This window comes from Mustela putorius, unplaced genomic scaffold, assembly GCF_011764305.1.
Source record: "Mustela putorius furo isolate JIRA1106 unplaced genomic scaffold, ASM1176430v1.1 tig00000407_pilon_pilon_pilon, whole genome shotgun sequence".
Taxonomy (NCBI): domain Eukaryota; kingdom Metazoa; phylum Chordata; class Mammalia; order Carnivora; family Mustelidae; genus Mustela; species Mustela putorius.
The window spans coordinates 20,793,411-20,810,924 of NW_025421373.1; the positions used below are offsets into that span (position 1 = coordinate 20,793,411).

Genomic DNA, 17,514 nt, shown 5'->3' on the forward strand with positions numbered 1-17,514 from the left:
GGCTGATTTCTGAAGCACAGGCTGAGAGCTTGTTTCAGAAGTGGGGAAACACTGGGATTCTAGAATAGCAATCATAACCCTCAGCTAAATGTCCCTGTAGAGCTTGTAACCAAGGCCATTCCTGATACACAGAAATGTTTTATATTTATGCCCTTGGTCCATTCTCAGCTTCTTCCCTCCTCTTTCTTTCCTTCTGTGAGGAAGGAAAGAAATTCCCACATTCCTATTATTTCCTCCTCTCTCAGTTCCCAGGAGCATCTTGCTTGCCCTTGGGTTTTCGGGACCTCCCGTTAGAACATCCTGGCTAGAACTGCGTTTCTAAAAAAGTTTATGACTCATAAGACTATTTTCCTGAATTTTCCTCCATTATCAAAATCCCTTACTATCATTCTCAATTCCAAAGTGTGCTAAGGGGAGCCTGGGTGGTTCAATCAGTTAAGCGTCTGCCTTTGGCTCAGGTCATGATCTGAAGGTCCTGGGATAGAGGCCGGCATCTGGCTCCTTGCTTAGCAGGAAGCCTGCTTCTCTCTCTGCCTGCCCACTCCCCCTGCTTGTTCTCTCTCTCTGTCTGACGAATAAATAAATAAAATCTTAAAAAAAAAAGACAACAACCCCAAAACACCCTAAGTGTCCTATGCTGACTTCCCAAGGTAATTTTATAATTTAATCAGGGTTTATGGAGGAAGGACCAAATTATGACTGACTGACTAACATACATATGTTTATTTATTTATTTATGTATTTACTTATTTATTTTAGAGAGCAAGCACAAGAGCCAAGGGAAAGGGAAAGAAGCAGACGTCCTGCTGTGTGCGGAGTCTGCCTCCGGGCTTCATCCCAGGAACTCAAGATCATGAGCTGAGTCAAAACCAAGCCAGACACTTGAGTGAGCCACCCAGGCACACCCCAAATCATGACTTTGGAAAGCCATAGGCACTTTTACTTTTAATGGGCCCCTTACTCCATTAAAAAAATATGAAAAATCATATTGTACAACTGCTTTGGAAGAAAAATAAATACAATCCAGACTGGATTCATTATTATTTTCCCATATAATCTTTTAAAAAGTAAAAACGAAAAAATATCGTAGGCCCTAAGCATTGTACCTACCAAGCCTCCAGCGTACTGTCTGTGCCTGTTAGTGCTTCCCGAAGACTGGCAGGTTACATTAGCGTATCAGACTGTGTTGAGTTATCACTACGATGCTTTTGGTTGTAAATAATGGAACAAAACTCAAATGGGCTTAAACAACAAGGGGAATTTATAGGCTCACAGAGCTGGTCAAGTTCAGAGACTGCTATGGCTTAGAGTCAGGTACCTTCCCTTGTGAAACTTCCATTCTTCAGGTAAAGACAGAGACAGACCAGTCATAGACCTCACTTTTGACCTGCCCCATTGGCCACTGCTCTCCCTGCCTACCTTCTTATCAGAGCTCACCTCCATGACGAAAGGAGCTGAAAAAGTCAGACATGCTTTCTCAGTCTCTCGGGGGGGGCTACGCTTTAGACACATAGCCACATTCTGGCCATTGCAACTTCAGTGAAAGTATGCTTCCAGGTTTCCTCCCCCTTAGCTGTACAGGAAGTTCCCATTCCTTCTGTCCTGCTTTGGGATATGCACAGGCTTCTGCAACAGTCTTGATTTCATGAGAGGCCACGTGGACCACACTTTGAAGGTGGCAGAGCACAAAGACCCAGTTTCGGGTTCTTGATGACCTTGCTGAATTACCCAACCAGCCCCGAAACTCGTACCTCTGAACACTTTCATTAAGTAAGATAACAAATTTTTAGCTGGATATTCTATTACTTGCAGCTTCCTACAGATAATGAGAAAACAAGGGAATGAACCCCAGATTTTCAGATATTGATACATGCTATTAGAACAATAAATATGATGCAGGACTGCTTCAAACTGGAGGATTATAGAAAGGCTCTCTAAAGTGATATTTGAGCCTGATGGAGCCAGCCAGCCAGAGATCTGGAGGCAAGGTGCTTTAGACCGAGCAAACGGTAACTCTAAAAGTTCTAAGTGGCAATTACTAGAGTGAATTTGAAGAACAGAAAGGAGTCCCTTGATTGCAGTACAGCGAATAAGGGGAGGGAGTAGAATGTGAAGTCAGACAAGTTATAGGTCATTTTGCTTTTTTTTTCTCAGAATGCCTTGGCACAATGGTATATTCTGGAAAACTGGGTGGAGGGGACATTTTAAGGATATCAAGTGGCAAAATCTCATTTTGTAAGCAGCTGCTTAGTGTGCATATTCAATGTGGTAGCACTATCTGCCCCTCTCCTTCATAAGTAGCGTCGTCCAGCTCCTAAGCTCCTTTTCAGAGAACTGTACTCCTCTCACATATGGTTGCCACAGAAGCAGCTCTATTTTATGAAAGGACCTGACTATAGTTTACTGGACCAGAGATGGGTATCTAATCTAAAAAGGCTTTTCCCCTAGGGGTTTTGGCATTGGGGGCAAGGGATCAAGTTAATGCCTTGCACATGGCTAAAGATGTAAGATATAAAGCTTGGAAAATGTAGTCATATCGTGATCATATGAAAAATCAATTGGTTGTCTATCCTGAGAGGAGGAGTAAGGGAAGGACAGCCCTAATGGAATTCAAGTCCCTGGTTCCTGTAGGTTCCCAAAGCCCAGCCCCACTTTTCCCTTTTTGGGTTTGGTGATTCCATTTTTATACCATGGTTTATTTCAGGGACCTTTTAGGGGAAAGGGGAGATGTCAATAATTGGAATCAAGGGTGAAATGTTAAAATAACAAATCTTAAAATATAGAATTAGCTGAGTAAAACTGAGGTGGGGAGCAGTAATGATTCAGAGGTCCTGAGCTGAATGCCTATATTCCTAGTTATGTAATAGCAAAGCAGTTGATTACTATTGTCTCTTGAGGACCATGAGCCTATAAAGATTTCAGTAGTGGAGCACCTGGCTGGCTCAGTCAGTGGAGCATGAAACTCTTGATCCTGGGGTTGTGAGTCTGAGCCCCATGTTGGGTGTAGAGACTACTTAAAAATAAAATCTTTAAAAAAAAAAAAAGATTTCAGTAGAAGTCGATATATCCACCATGTATTTATTTATTTTGTTCTATCTTTAGGAAAACTAATTTCTAGTTAAAGCTGGCTTACCTCTAAGTATATAGAGAACAACAGAGTGTGCTTTAAGAAAACAATTTTTTTGCTCATAACCAGTGATCTGTGACTGCTCTTGCTTCGATAATTGTCTTGCTAAATTGTACGAGCCAAATTCTTTTTTCTTTTTTAAAGATTTCATGTTTTATCTGAGAGAGAGAGAGAGAGAGAGCATGAGCAAGGTGAGAGGGCAGAGGGAGAAGCAGATTTCCTGCTGAGCAGGGAGCCCAAATCAGACTCTATCCCGGGACTCCAGGATCATGACCTGAGCCAAAGGCAGACACTTCACTGTCGGAGCCACCCAGGTGCCCCTGTACCGGCCAAATTCTTAACAGCACTCTAAGATCTGTGCATTAATTTGGAAATTTGAGAGAACCTAAAATCTTATTACTCTCCTTCTCTTGCTCCAACCCATCTTTAACTTTTGCAAATTAGTACCAGGGCTTGGTACATTCTTTTCTACTAGGCAGAAAAGTTCCCTTTCCTCTACTAACTTTACCATGACTCCAGTTCTCCCCCACCTCTCTATTTGAGCTTGCATCCTGAAACTTCCTGAGAATTCAGATCTGGATTAGGTACTCTTGCTAGGAACTCTTATAACACTGTGTTCCTACTATCACCTCGTTTTACAACTGCTTTCTTGTCTTTCTGCACCACTGAACTATAAGTTGAAAGCTGGGCACACAGTACGGTTTTATTTTTTATTTTTTTAATTTTTTTTTAAGATTTTTTCTTTATTTATCTGACAGAGATCACAAGTAGGCAGAGAGGCAGGCAGAGAGAAAGGAGGAAGCAGGCTCCCTGCAGAGCAGAAAGCCCGATGTGGGGCTCGATCCCAGGACCCTGGGATCATGACCTGAGCTGAAGGCAGAGGCTTAACCCACTGAGCCACCCAGGTGCCCCACAGTACGGTTTTAATAAAGAGTGTTGCATGAATGAATCGAAAGTTATAATGAATACTAAAATAATATATGCAAAGTATTTGGCATATAAACAATCAATACTTTTTTCTTGTTTCCTTTTATGATTCATAAAAAAAACCCTAGAACCTGAGAACAGTAAGGCATACTGAATATTGCCCTACAGTGGGAACAGCTATGCAGATGAAACCGGGGTGATGCGAAAATTTAACTGTTTGGCCAACCGTCATAGCAGATGCCCAATAATTAGAACAGAAGAGCCTGGCCTTCTACTTAGAAGAGATGACTGGCCTTCCCCCAACAACAGAACATAAATTCACTTATTAATAAACTGAACATATGGTGACTATATCTAAGAAGAATTGAAGTTAAATTGATGGAAAGTTATTGTGATACTTTGAAAGACAATCCAAGTAGTTAAATTGACACTACTTGTACTGATAAGAACTTACTTATAAAATAATCAATATCTCTTTTATATATTAGTGACAGTCATTAAAAAACAATATTTCCAAGCATATAAAGCATAATAAAATCTAAGAATAAATTTAAGGTATACCAAGCATGATTTAAAACTATACAGCTTTACTAAGGATCATAAAAATACTTGAATAAGAGGGGAAAGAGCATGTGCTTTTAAAGATTCTTCGATATTAAAAGATGATAATTCTCCCCAAATCGTTTTACAAACACTGAAATTTCAAATAAAACACCAAAGTTTTTTTGGTAAAGTTCTTGTTGAAAGATAACATACATATAAAAAGTACATGTATAGCGCATCTCAACACATGTGTAATTATTTTTAAATGGGGTTAAGTTCAAAGGCTCTCTGAAGTAAAATGGAGCAAAATAGCCCATAAAATTTCAATTTAAAAAACTAAAATTTGGGGGGCGCATGGGTGGCTCAGTGGGTTAAGCCTCTGCCTTTGGCTCAGGTCATAGAGTCCTGCATCAGGATCTCTGCTCAGCAAGAAACCTGCTTCCCCAGCCTCCCACCTGCTTCTCTGCCTACTTGTGACCCCTCTCTCTCTGTCAAATAAATAAATAAAATTTTTTAAAAAGTTAAAAAAAAATAAAATTTTGGAGCTGGTACTCTAACATAGAAATTGACAGAAAAGGATAAAAAGCCCCCTCCCCCCCAAAAAGCTCACGAGAACATGTATAAATAAATATGGTTAATGTAGCATTTCAGACTGTGAGTTAATCATAGAATCTTTAATGGTGCTAGGAAGATTGTGATATCAGTATTTAACTGAATATTGGATTTAAAAAAGAAATATAAATAAAATCAGAAAAGATCCAGAATAATATATAGCTTAAAATTTATTATTTGTAAGCATGCCATTAAAAATTGACATCATAATAAAGAAGATTGATAGACTTGTCTGCATACATTTAATACTTCTCTGTGGTGAACATCCTAACGTTAAAAGGCAAATGACAAATTAGGAGACAGTGTTTGCTATCTTCATTAGGTCCCAGGCAGTGTCTGATAAGATCAAGGTGTGCTTTATTCTAGTGAGTTTATGTACAGATCCTGGAGTCAGATTGCTTGGATTTGAATGTGAAACGGCCCACTTACCAGCTGTCTTAGGTCAGGTTTCCTAGAAGCCATGGCTGAGATGAAGATTTCTATACAATTGACTTATCAAAGATGTTCTCTTCAGTGAAATCTAAAGAAGGCAGGAAATAGGCTAAGACAGCGGGATAACCTAGTAAAGACAAGGGTTCAAATGAAGCTTTACCTCAGCCTGACCTCACTGGAAGATGTAGAGCAAACATGGTACCATGAAGTCTTCTGGCCTTGAAGCAAGCAGGCTGGGCCTCTGTATCCTCACTGCATCCGTCAGTCATTGTTCGTTGGCCATCCAAATACTTGGGACAAACTGAGGACTATTTTCCTGAGAAGGGTGCAACTCTGAGTTGTTAGCCACCAACCATCATGGCGGCTAGATGATGGCTGGATGCACTAGATGGACAAGGGGATTGGGAGATAGCACTAGCAGCATCTTCCAAAATAACTAAAATCAGTCATCCTGATTGAGTTTCTTAACTCTTTGAAGCTTTCATTTCCTCATTTACAATGAAAACATATCAATGCCATTGGGTTGTAGGAGTTATGGTAAGGAATAGTATGTCAGGAAAGAGTAACAAAAATACTCAAAAGTTAGCATTTAGTAGAGTTTTAGAAGTATAAATGTTCACTAATAGTAGAATGGGAAAACTGCAAAGACTGGCAAAGCATAAGTGAAGAAACAGAATTGTCCAAAATATCAGAATATTTTCTTTCACTGTAACTATAGAAATGCAAACTTAAAGCAAATAACTATTTATTTCTTATTTAAGAGACAAAATCAAAGATGATACTCAGTGTTAGCAAGGTGTCTGTGTGGGAATAGAGCAATCTCTTACATTCCTAGCAAGAGTATAAAATGATCGGGGTGCCTGGGTGGCTCAGTGGGTTAAAACCTCTGTCTTCGGCTCAGGTCATGAACCTGGTGTTTTGGTGTCCTGGGGTCCAGCCCTGCATCGGGCTCCCTGCTCAGCAAGGACCCTGTTTCCCCCCTCTCTCTGCCTACCTCTCTGCTTATTTGTGATCTCTGTCTGTCAAATAAATAAATAAAATCTTTAAAAAAAAAGTATAAAATGATCGATTATTTTCTGGAGGGCATATTGAAAATCTGTCTGAAGTTTTTAAATCATGTATACTTTCTTAAATGTGCATTCCCATTTCCAATAATTTATTTGCAGAGAATTTGGCATAGGAATTGGTAAATACTTAAAAATACAAAGAAGTGCATACGTAGTGTTATTCAAATATTGGAAAATTGGCACGAGCTGATAATTAAGAAGGGATAATAATGACAATGCAGTTACTATGAAGAGAAATGGTATAAAAATATACTTACTGATAAGAAATTAAGTCCAAATTTGAGTCAAAAACACAAATTAAAAAATTGTATCCTGGGGAGCCTGGGTGGCTCAGTTGGTTAAACAACTGCCTTCGGCTCAGGTCATGATCCTTGAGTCCCGGGATCGAGTCCCACATCGGGCTCCCAGCTCCATGGGGAGTCTGCTTCTCCCTTTGACCTTCTTCCCTCCCATGCTTTCTCACTCTCTCTCTCTCAGATAAATAAAATCTTTTTAAAAATTGTATTCTGATAATAAGACACAATTTCTAAAAACATTTGGAGGTAACATACACTAGTGGTGATTATCTTTGTGAGATGAATTATTTTTATCTTCTTTGTGCTTATTTGTAGCTTTCTGATCTTTCTGCAGTGAAGAAGTGACACGACAGTAACTCACAAGCTTCGGGCTTCTCAGGAACTCAAGCTGGTAGGTACAAAATGTGAGGGTGGCCTTCAGCCACAGTTTAGTTCTTTTTGATTTCCTGCTATTTCTGCCAAACCTAAATTTGTAAGCAAATGCTTGGACCATATTTAAAGATAGAATGAAGATCAGTTTCAAGCAAACAGATCTCTTCAACACACAGACACAAATCACTATGAACAATGAGTGCACATCTTTTTACCTAAGGAAGAAAAAGAAAATCTTTCCTGTAAGAGCGACTGGTGAGAGAACTACCTTAGGTTGTTGCTTTGAAACTTGATTCACACTCATTTGAGGAATCATTTCTTCAGTGTACTCATTTTATTCTGTCTTTAGGCTCATTGACTATTTGGGCAAGATAGCAAACTGTATCAATCAGAATTACAACAGAAAACAGATGGCACAAAGGGGTAAGTGAAGAGAGAACAAAGGGATAGTTTACAATGCTGTGCGCAGGGCTCAGAAAAGGCATGACATCAGGGCTCCCTAGCAATATCAGAGAGGTTGAAAGAATGAGAAGGAGGAGCTGTTGTTTGAACCTTGAGAAGCCAACTGAGAGATGCAGGGACTCGGTAGAACACAGGTCACCATACCAATCACATCCGGCTCCTGTCCTCCAAGGGCTGGCTCAGCACTTCAAGCAGCTTCCATGTCCGGGCACCTCCACACCAACAGAAGTGTCCACAATCCTCACAGCAGGGGCAGAGAAAAGAGAAGCCCCCACACCAGCTCTTCAGTGCAGCTAACTGGAGGTGATGGGTCATTTCTGTGTACGTCTCATTGGCTAAAGCAAGTCATGTGGTCTTGCCCAACCACAAGGGGCTGGGGAAGAATCCTTATATGCACCTGAAAGGAAAAGAGAACTAGAAACACTGGTGAAAAACACGGACAGAGAGTAACCCCTGTTCTTTTGTATTACGCTGCATTCCTTTGTATGAGAGACAAATTCTCACCCAACCTTGGGACATACTCTATGCTGTGCCGTGTCACAGTTGCCACTAACCACACTGAGCACCTGAATGTGACTTGAGATGTGCTGTGCAGGTAACATAAACCTCAGAGTTTTCAAAGACTTAGTATAAAAAGTAGAATGCAAGATAGCCTATTAATGGTTTTCATTATTGATTATATGTGGAATGGTAATGTTTTTGAAATACCAAGTCAAATAAAAATACATCATTATTTATTAATTTTATCTATTTTTATTTTTTAAATGTGCTTTCTAGAAAACGTTGTGGGTGTCTTGTGTTGTGGCTCGCACTATATTGCTATTGAACAGTGCTGTTCTAGAGAGTTCTCTTGGTTCCTAAGAGAGTTTCTAATAGGAAAAGATAGGGCACATGGGTGGCTCAGTGGGTGAAGCCTCTGCCTTCGGCTCAGGTCATGATCTCAGGGTTCTGGGATCCAGCCCCGCATCGGGCTCTCTGCTACGCAGGGAGCCTGCTTCCTCCTCTCTCTCTGCCTGCCTCTCTGCCTACTTGTGATCTCTGTCAAATAAATGAATAAAACCTTAAAAAAAAAAAAAGATAAAGAATTACCAATTTCTCTTAGAATTCTCCACAGGATGAATCATTACTTTAATTGCTCCTGTAGGCAAGCAGCTACACAAGCGTGAAGGTTTTCTTCTTTTATTTTAGTGTCTAATTTAAAATTCTTTATTAAAATTCAGGATCAGTCTTTTTTTTTTTTTAACTCTCCTCCATAAAGGCAAAGCACAGGTGGCTTGTAGAGACCATTATTCCATGGAGAGTCTTTTTTATAAAACGTGTTTAAATGTCACTCAGTTCCATTAAAACAAAGGAGCCATTCAGTAAATGTGTTGCATTTTAGTTTTTTACCTTCTTGTAGAAACTCATTTCAAAGACTTTGACTGCTTTCTTATTAGGAAAGGGTACACAGAAAGTCATTAACTTTACCTTTTCCTGCATACTGAGAGCTGAAGTTGTAGGAAGTTCTTGAGATTTCTTGGAAATATGGTCTAACAGTAGCTATTTTTAAAAAAATATTTTATTTATTTATTTGACAGAGAGAGAGAGAGATCACAAGTAGGCAGAGAGGCAGGCAGAGAGAGAAGGGGGAAGCAGGCTCCCTGTTGGGCAGAGAGCCCCATGTGGGGCTCGATCCCAGGACCCTGAGATCATGACCTGAGCCGAAGGCAGAGGCCTAACCCACTGAGCCACCCAGGTGCCCCTAACAGTAGCTATTTGATGGCCTGTGCCAGAGATGCCCCCTTTGGCCCTTCAGTCCCCTCCCTTCCCATAGACCCAGCTCTTTGCCCTAGAGGCTGACCTGCAGCTCTGTACTACGAGGTCTGGAATGGAGATTTCTAGTAGAGACTAGAAGCAGGGAGTAGATCAGGGTCAGGGTATTTACTTACCTGCAAGGTAGCCTGGGGCTGTCTGTTTAGGGTTGAGTCAGAAAAGGGCATCATTCTAAACAAAAGAGTTCAATACGGAAATTAGAGTACTGACTGAGTACCACTGCTTTTTGTCATGATGGCAAGTTCCAGCACTGGCTCACTCTGCTCATCCTTGTGGGTCTAGGAGTGGTGACAACTTTGCTGCTCCTACCCTCAGATGGCTGCCCTAGCCCTCGTGATTCCCTAATACTCCCTTGAGTGCTCCTGAAGTAAGTGTGCCATCTGCATTCGACTGTGACCCGGACACCGTGCCCGCTGTCATCTGGTGGGAGGGCTACCTCAAAACAGGGGCTGTTGAGTGTCCTGGCCAAAAATGAAGGACAGAGGAGCCGCAGTTTGAAGATATTTGCTTAAGTCTAGGAACATAAGACATATATTTCTGCCTGATATTTTGAAAAGCTCTTATAATGTCTTAGGACAACAAACCCTGTAATATGACTAAGATAAGAAAGAAAGGTATCAGGATGCATCTTATATGCTGTAGTTTTCTCTCTGGAAAAGAAATGTCAGTAATGGCACTACACATTAAGCTCTATACTCCACAACTGTTGGTCTTCTAAGAAGATACTCGCACTTCTTTTAGATGGGAACTTCAGAAACGTCCTTTGTTCCCCACTGGTACAATGAAGAGTTTAGACAGGATTATCTTACATATCCCTGTGCCCTAACATTCTGTAAGTCTGTGGTGTTTCAGTCAAATTTGAGAAATATGGCTTTGGGGCCTTCAGCTTGGTGGAGGCGAAAGTGCAGCTGCCTTCGGTTGTCCTGAATCTGGGTTTATCCGACACCAGCCCCTCCACCACGCCCCCTAAGCTCTACCCCAGTGAGATCCAAGTTGTGTACCTAAGGTGCACCGGTAGGGAAGTCTGTCCTGGTCCAGAAGATCGGCCCCCTGGATCTGTCTCCAAAAAAGGTTGGTGATGACAGCGACAAGGCAGCTGGTGATTTGAAGGGCCTGAGGACTGCAGTGAAACTGACCATTCAGAACACACAGGCGCAGACTGAAGTGGAACCTTCTGCCTCTGCCCTGATTACCAAAGCCCTCAAGGAACTGCCAAGAGACAGAAAGGAGCAAAAACACATTAAGCGCAGTGGAAATGTCACTGTCGATGAGATTGTCAACATTGCCTGACAGATGTGGCTCCGATCTTTAGCCAGAGAACTCTCTGAAACCCTTAAAGACATTCCGGGGACTGCCCAGTCCGTGAGCTGCAATGTGAAATCATAGATGATATCAATAGTGGTGTGGTACAATGCCCAGCTAGTTACAAACTACAAAGGAAAATATTTCAATAAGGGATCATTTGATAACTTAAAAAAAAATCATGGAATAACATAGTGAAGTAAATGTGTGGACTTCTCTGAAGTAACGGGATGAATATTTTGCAAAACAAACTTCACCTTCCCACCTAAGAAATCAGACATAACTATTTTCGCTATGCCCTTGAAAGCACCTTGTAAGAGTACATGGTCCTAATAGCACCAAGCTGGGTCAGAGGTCAATGAACAATGGCCCATGGACCAAATGCAACCTGCTGCCTGTTTTGTGAAGTTTTCTTGAAACACAAGCCATGCTGATTTGTTGATCTGTTGTCTATGTCTGTTTTCTCACTACCATAGCAGAGTTGAATTGTTGCAACAGAATTTTTATCAGTCCACAAAATCTAAAATGTTTACCATCTAGCCCTTTACAGAAAAAGTCTGCCAACCCCTGGCTAAAGATGTATAAGCAGCTGGGGCCCTGGGTGACTGAGTGGGTTAAAGCCTCTGCCTTCGGCTCCAGTCACGATCCCAGGGTCGAGCCCTGTGGGATCGAGCCCCACATCGGGGCCCCCTGCCTGCCTCTCTGCCTACTTGTGATCTGTCTGTCAAATAAATAAATAAAATCTTTAAAAAAAAAAAAAAAAGATGTGTAAGCAGCTGACATACCCCAGATCCTGATAGTGGGTGATTAAAGGTACAAATAAAGGTCACATTTTGAAAGTACCAGAATTAAGTGCTCACCTCTGCAGCACAATTAGTGAAAGCAGCAAAATTATAACACTTGGTATGTATGACGCTTAAAAGACAGTCTGGTAATCCGAGGATCTGAGCTCACTTCCATTCTTGACCAGCTTAATCTTGTGAGAGTTACCTAATTTTTCTTAATTGTAAAATCACATGAGAGAATACATGGAAGGCCTTAAATTTCCATCCGAAAGTAAAGAGTTATTAAATATTAATTTTGACACTGCAGAAAAGTCTAGGTCTTTGAAGTTAGAAGGTTGGAAAATTCATCATATGGCCATAAAGCTTAACATGCAATGTTCAGTAAATTACTGAATAACCATCTTCCTCCCATTGCCCTCATAAAGCCACTCCTCAGGAAAAAAAAAAACACACACACACACAACAACAACCTTGAATCTCATAGGCAGGTGACATACTGGGAACAATGCAGGGGAGTGAGAAGTCCAACAGAAGAATTTGGAATGAAGGCCTCCTAGCAACTGTGTGCACTAGGACTCTGGCAAGGAGGATACTGGGGTTTCATAGCTCTCAATCTATAAAAGCTTCTGCAGTTGGCTCCACGAAGAGGCTCTGCAATGGAACCTTCCAGCTATGCATTTACAGCGGACTTGAGTTCTGAATAAGGAACAGACGACCTGCCAGGAATACCTGTCAAAGGTCAAAGTTGGAGCAAAAGGGGTTTAGAGATGTCGTGCAAGGAAATCCTCAGGAACAGACTGAGGTTTAACAGGATCATCCTTCCGTTCTTATTTTCAGAACAATAGGGGATTTTTTTTTTTTTTTTAAAGATCATTATAAAGAAAGCTAATTCTTCTCTTCTGGCAGCACAGGGTTTAAAGTCCAACAATTCACTCCTGTTTCTCTGCCTGAGCTGGAATTCAACAGATAAGAAGAGAGTCTTAATGATTAATCAGCCCAAACACTGCTCTGAGCAAGAAAGGGAATTTATTTTCATTTTACAGATGAAGAAACTGAGGCCCTGAGGGATCAAAATACCTATTTGGTCGTATAGTTCTTTTGTGCAGGGTGAAAATGAGTCCCTGAGTCTCTGATTTCTGCTCTACTCTTTTTTTTTTTTTTTTTTTTTTTTTGTCTAAAGCAGCCTGCTTCTCCAGAACCCAGAACTTGGGTAGATGACACTGGTCAAGCCTCTGATCTACTGAATGATGTTGGAGGATCTCTCTGTGGCTTTGTTTTCTCCTCTGTAAAATGGTCAGAAGGCCCAACTATCCTTCCTCATGAGGATGATGAAACTCAACTGTGATCAAAGATGTGACATTGCGATTCAGTGGATAGGGCAGATGCTTATTTCTCTCTATAAAATTCATTCCCTTCTCCCTGGTGAACCTCACTTTACTCCAGCAGCCGTACACCCAGTCACAGAGAGTAAGTCACGCTTAAACCATGGCAGCCAATGGTGGTCCCATCCCCTTTGCCAGTGATTGTGCTAGAGATTGTCATGTGACCCAGAACTGGTCCAGATGATAGACAAGAAAGCCTGGAGAAGGGTGTGGAAAACCTTAAGGAAGTTCTTTTCTACCTGATAAAAGACACAAGTGGTAACTTGAAAAGTTTAAGTGTTTGCAAAGGATGCTCTGGTATTACAGGGAGGACATAATGGGTGGAACAAAGATAAGTAGCATTTAGAAGCTCATTTTCTCAGCAAATATTCATGGTGGGCTCACCATGTGTTAGGCACCGAGAATACAGCAGAGAAAAAGCAGATCTAAATTCCTGTCCCATGAAGGTTACATTCTAGTGAGGGGAGACAAGATAAATGAGCACAGTATGTAGTATACAGGGGAGAAGTGTAAAAGAAACAGGAAAGCAGAAATGAGAACACAAATGATTAGGGACTGAAAGTTTTAGACAGGATGGTGACGGATGCCCTCAGGGAGAAAGTAGCTTTTGAATAAAAGCCTGAAGGAAGTGAGGGAGCGAGCCTGGGTGGAGTCTGCAGTTAGAATCACTCAGAGGGCACAGTGAGGTGGCTGGTGTGTTTGCGGTGGAGTGAGCAACATGGGGAGGGATAGAAAGTGTGATCAGTGGTATGGACGGAGCCTTTAAGCCACCATGGGTCTTTGTTTCTTACTCTGAGTCACAGTGGAATCCTCTTTGGAAGGTTTTGAACAGAGATGACTTGATCAGACCTCCATTTTAGCAGGATCATTCTGGCAGCTTTGTGCAAATAGACTGAAGAGGGACAAGGCAGAAACGAACCACTTAGGAGGAGGATATTTGATAATACAAGTGAGAGTCACTGGTTGTCTTGGCCAGAGTGTTAGTGGAAATATAAAAGGTTGTCCAGATTCTGAATAGATTTTGAAGATGGAATTGTCAGGACTTGTTAAAGGTCAGAGTGGGGTTTGAGGGAGTTGAGGACAACTGAGGTTTTGGGTTTTAGCCCCTGGCATAGTGGAGTTGTCATTTATTGAGGGGGGAAGACTGGGAAAGGTATGCTTTGGGAGCAACATCAGAAACTTGCTTTTCATCTTGTCTGAGATGCTGAAAATTAGTCATCAAAATGGATATGTCACCTATACAGTTGGATAACAAGTCCAATAAATTAGGCATTAATCAAATGAAAGGAACACCAGAAATGAGTCACAGGGAAGTATCTAACTTTTACATTGTGTCAAAAGGAGGGTGATTTCTTCAAGCCTGTTTCCTCATACTGAAATGGGAGTAACAGCCAATGTTGTGTAGGTTTAATAAGATAAAAGTACCTAGCACCGTGTTTTAAGCAACAAAAAGTGAGTAATATTCTTTCATTCTCCTGCCTAACCGTAATCTTCAAGAAATTAAGTCACATGACCTACTAGTTAATTTCCTTGGTCTAAGAATCAAAGAATACCTGAATATTTATGATGGGCTTGGTGACTTACAATTCCTTAGAGCCATCGCATGGTCCTGGGGTAAAGATCTAATTTCTATTTTATAGAGGAGGAAACAGATTCAGAAATAAAGTAACGTTCCCAAAGTTACACTACTAGTTCCACCTTCAAGATCAATTTTTCCATTATTTCCAACCTAACAATTACATTTTTAAGGAATTCTTAACTATCTTTACTCCTTTTTTAAGGTTTCATTTATTTGAGATTGAGCAGCAGCAGCAGCAGCAGCAGCAGAGGGAGAAGGAAAAGCAGGCTCCTCGCTGAGCAAGGAGCTTAATATGGGGCTTGATCCCAGGACCCTGGGATGATGACCTGGGCCACTGACCTACCCAGGTGCCCCTATTTTGTAAAAAAAAATTTTAAAGAGTGCCTGCCAGGGGTGCATGAGTGGCTCAGTTGTTAAATGTCTGCCTTTGGCTCAGGTCATGTCCCAGGGTTCTGGGATCTAGCCCCGCATCGGTCTCCCTGCTCAAGGCGGGAAGCCTTCTTCTTCTTCTCACACTCCCTCCTGCTTATGTTCCCTCTCTTGCTGACTCTCTCTTTCTGTCAAGTGAATAAATAAAATCTTAAAAAAAAAAAAAAAAAGGATGCCTGACACATAGTAGGATATACAAAGACCTAGGGTTCCTAGGATTGTAGGAAGGAATTCCTAGAAAGGAATGTGGGAAAAGAGGAATAAAGGCAGATTTTACATATCTCACCAACTGAGCCACACAGGTACCCTCAACTGTCTTTACTATTTACTAACACCAGTTCCAAAAAGTGACCATTTCCCTTCCACATTAACATATCATTTTGGGGAAAAGGTTCTCAAGATGTTTTTAGAGAACACAGGTCTGGAGGGGGAATTCTTACCTCTGCTAGCAACCAGTGCAGCAAGTAGGGATGTGTCATAATGAATGATGGTAACCGCCTGGGTTTCTGCCGATGGAATATAGCCATGTGACAAATTCCTGAGTGATCATCTGACATTTCCAGTCTTCAGTTGATCTAGAGTGACAGTATTAAAGTTTTTTTTTAGCAATCTGCTGTTAATCAGAGAGATATTACTGAACTGTGATTTAATCTTTTGGTGTTAGGAGCCCAGCTCAAGGACAAATTTAATGTGAGAACAATGTTACCACAATGCTTGGACTTCAGTTTAATCCTGAGTCAGTCCTGAGATCCAGAGGGCTCTTGGAACTAATAGCTAGAATAGGAAGCGGTTGTTGAACCATGCATGACAGCTAAGTTGTGACTAAGAAGGTGACAGTTGTGTTTGGGTCCATATATGGACTTATTCACCTGCACTGAATTATGAAGCAGGTAAGAACATGGTGTTCTCTCTTTCCCTCCACGCTGTCCATGTGTCTATCTCTGAATCTTCCACAAATCTGCTTTACAAAGTGAACTTTATGAGTGTCTAAAACTCCAACTCATTATTAGTAAAATTAAACAGAACTAAGCAGTCTGGGAAAAAAATACAACAAAGGATAGTTGAAGTCCTCCATGGACTATTCATATAAGTCGACCAGAAAGAACGAAATCCTTAATGATGAACAGGCACAGAGAACATGAGCCAACAATTCACGGAAATAAAACATGCCTCATAAGCTCACGGAATGTGTGAAGACTCACTAGTAATCAACCACAGAGACTTCAACTGAAAGAAACAACATCATTTTTCACCTATCAAATTAGCAGGTTTGAAAGTGGTATTCAGTGTCCCTGTAGGATGAAACTGGGATTCCATACGGTGTTGGTGGCTGTATAAATGGCAAAAATTTTCCAGGAAATGATTTGGTGACACGCAACAGCAGCACTAACCATGGGTTGTGCTGAGATCCTATCGTTCTTTTTGTGCTTTTTTTTTTTAAAGCTTTTATTCAAATTCCAATTAGTTAACATACAGTATAATAGTAGTTTCAGGTGTACGATATAAAGATTCACTTTCATACATCACCCAGTGCTCATGGCAGCAAGTGCCCCTCCTTGTATTTCAAGTGCCCCCATCATGTATTTCACCCATCCCCCACCCACCTTCCCTCTGGTAACCATCTTTGTTCTCTACGGTTAAGAGTCTCTTTCTCGGTTTGCCTTGCTCTCTCACCCTTTTTTTTCCCTTTGCTCAATTTGTTTTGTTTCTTAAATTCCACATTTGACTAAAATCAAACAGTATTTATCTTCCTCTTAGTTTTATTCTTATACTTATTTCACTTAGCATAATACTCTTTAGCTCCAACCATGTCACTGAAAATGGCAAGATTTATCCTTTTTGATAGCTCAGTACTATTCCATGAATTTCGTTGATTGTTTCCTTTGCAGAAGCTTTTTCTTTGGATGAAGTCCCAATAGTCTGTTTTTGCATTTGTTTCCCTTGACTCAAAAGACATTATCTAGAAAGAAGTTACTATGGCTGACATCAAAGAGGTACTGCCTGTGGTCTCCTCTAGGATTTTGATGGTATCCTATCTCAAATTTAGGTCTTTCATCCATTTTTAATTTATGTTTGTATATGGTGTAAGAACATGGTCCAATTTCATTCTTCTGCAATTTTGCTGTCCAGTTTTTCCAACACCATTTGTTGAAGAGACTGTCTTTTCCTCATTGGATATTTTTTCCTGCTTTGTTATAAATTAATTGAGCATATGGTTGGAGATTCATTTCCAGGTTTTCTAGTCTGTTCCAATGATCTATATGTCTATCTTTGTGCCAATACTATACTATTCTGATAACCACAACTTTGTAATATAACTTGAAGTTCAGAATTGTGATGCCTCTAGCTTTGTTTTTCTTTTCAAAAGAAAAGAATGGAAGTATAAT

General features: G+C 40.8%; 1 long non-coding RNA gene across 2 annotated transcripts in view; it reads right to left on the reverse strand.

Moving 5' to 3' along the window:
• Positions 1–17,514, reverse strand: part of LOC106004821 — a 31,386-nt gene that overhangs the window by 1,444 nt on the left and 12,428 nt on the right. The window contains exons 2-7 of one of the 2 annotated variants that reach the window (XR_001177865.2): positions 15,568–15,702; positions 10,652–10,859; positions 9,767–9,821; positions 7,983–8,235; positions 5,639–6,025; positions 3,134–3,285 (exon numbers count right to left, since the gene is read on the reverse strand). This is a non-coding gene — a long non-coding RNA (uncharacterized LOC106004821). Of the gene's footprint in view, positions 1–3,133; positions 3,286–5,638; positions 6,026–7,982; positions 8,236–9,766; positions 9,822–10,651; positions 10,860–11,812; positions 12,885–15,567; positions 15,703–17,514 lie in introns of those variants that run through there. The other variant, XR_006606610.1, reaches the window with a different exon arrangement.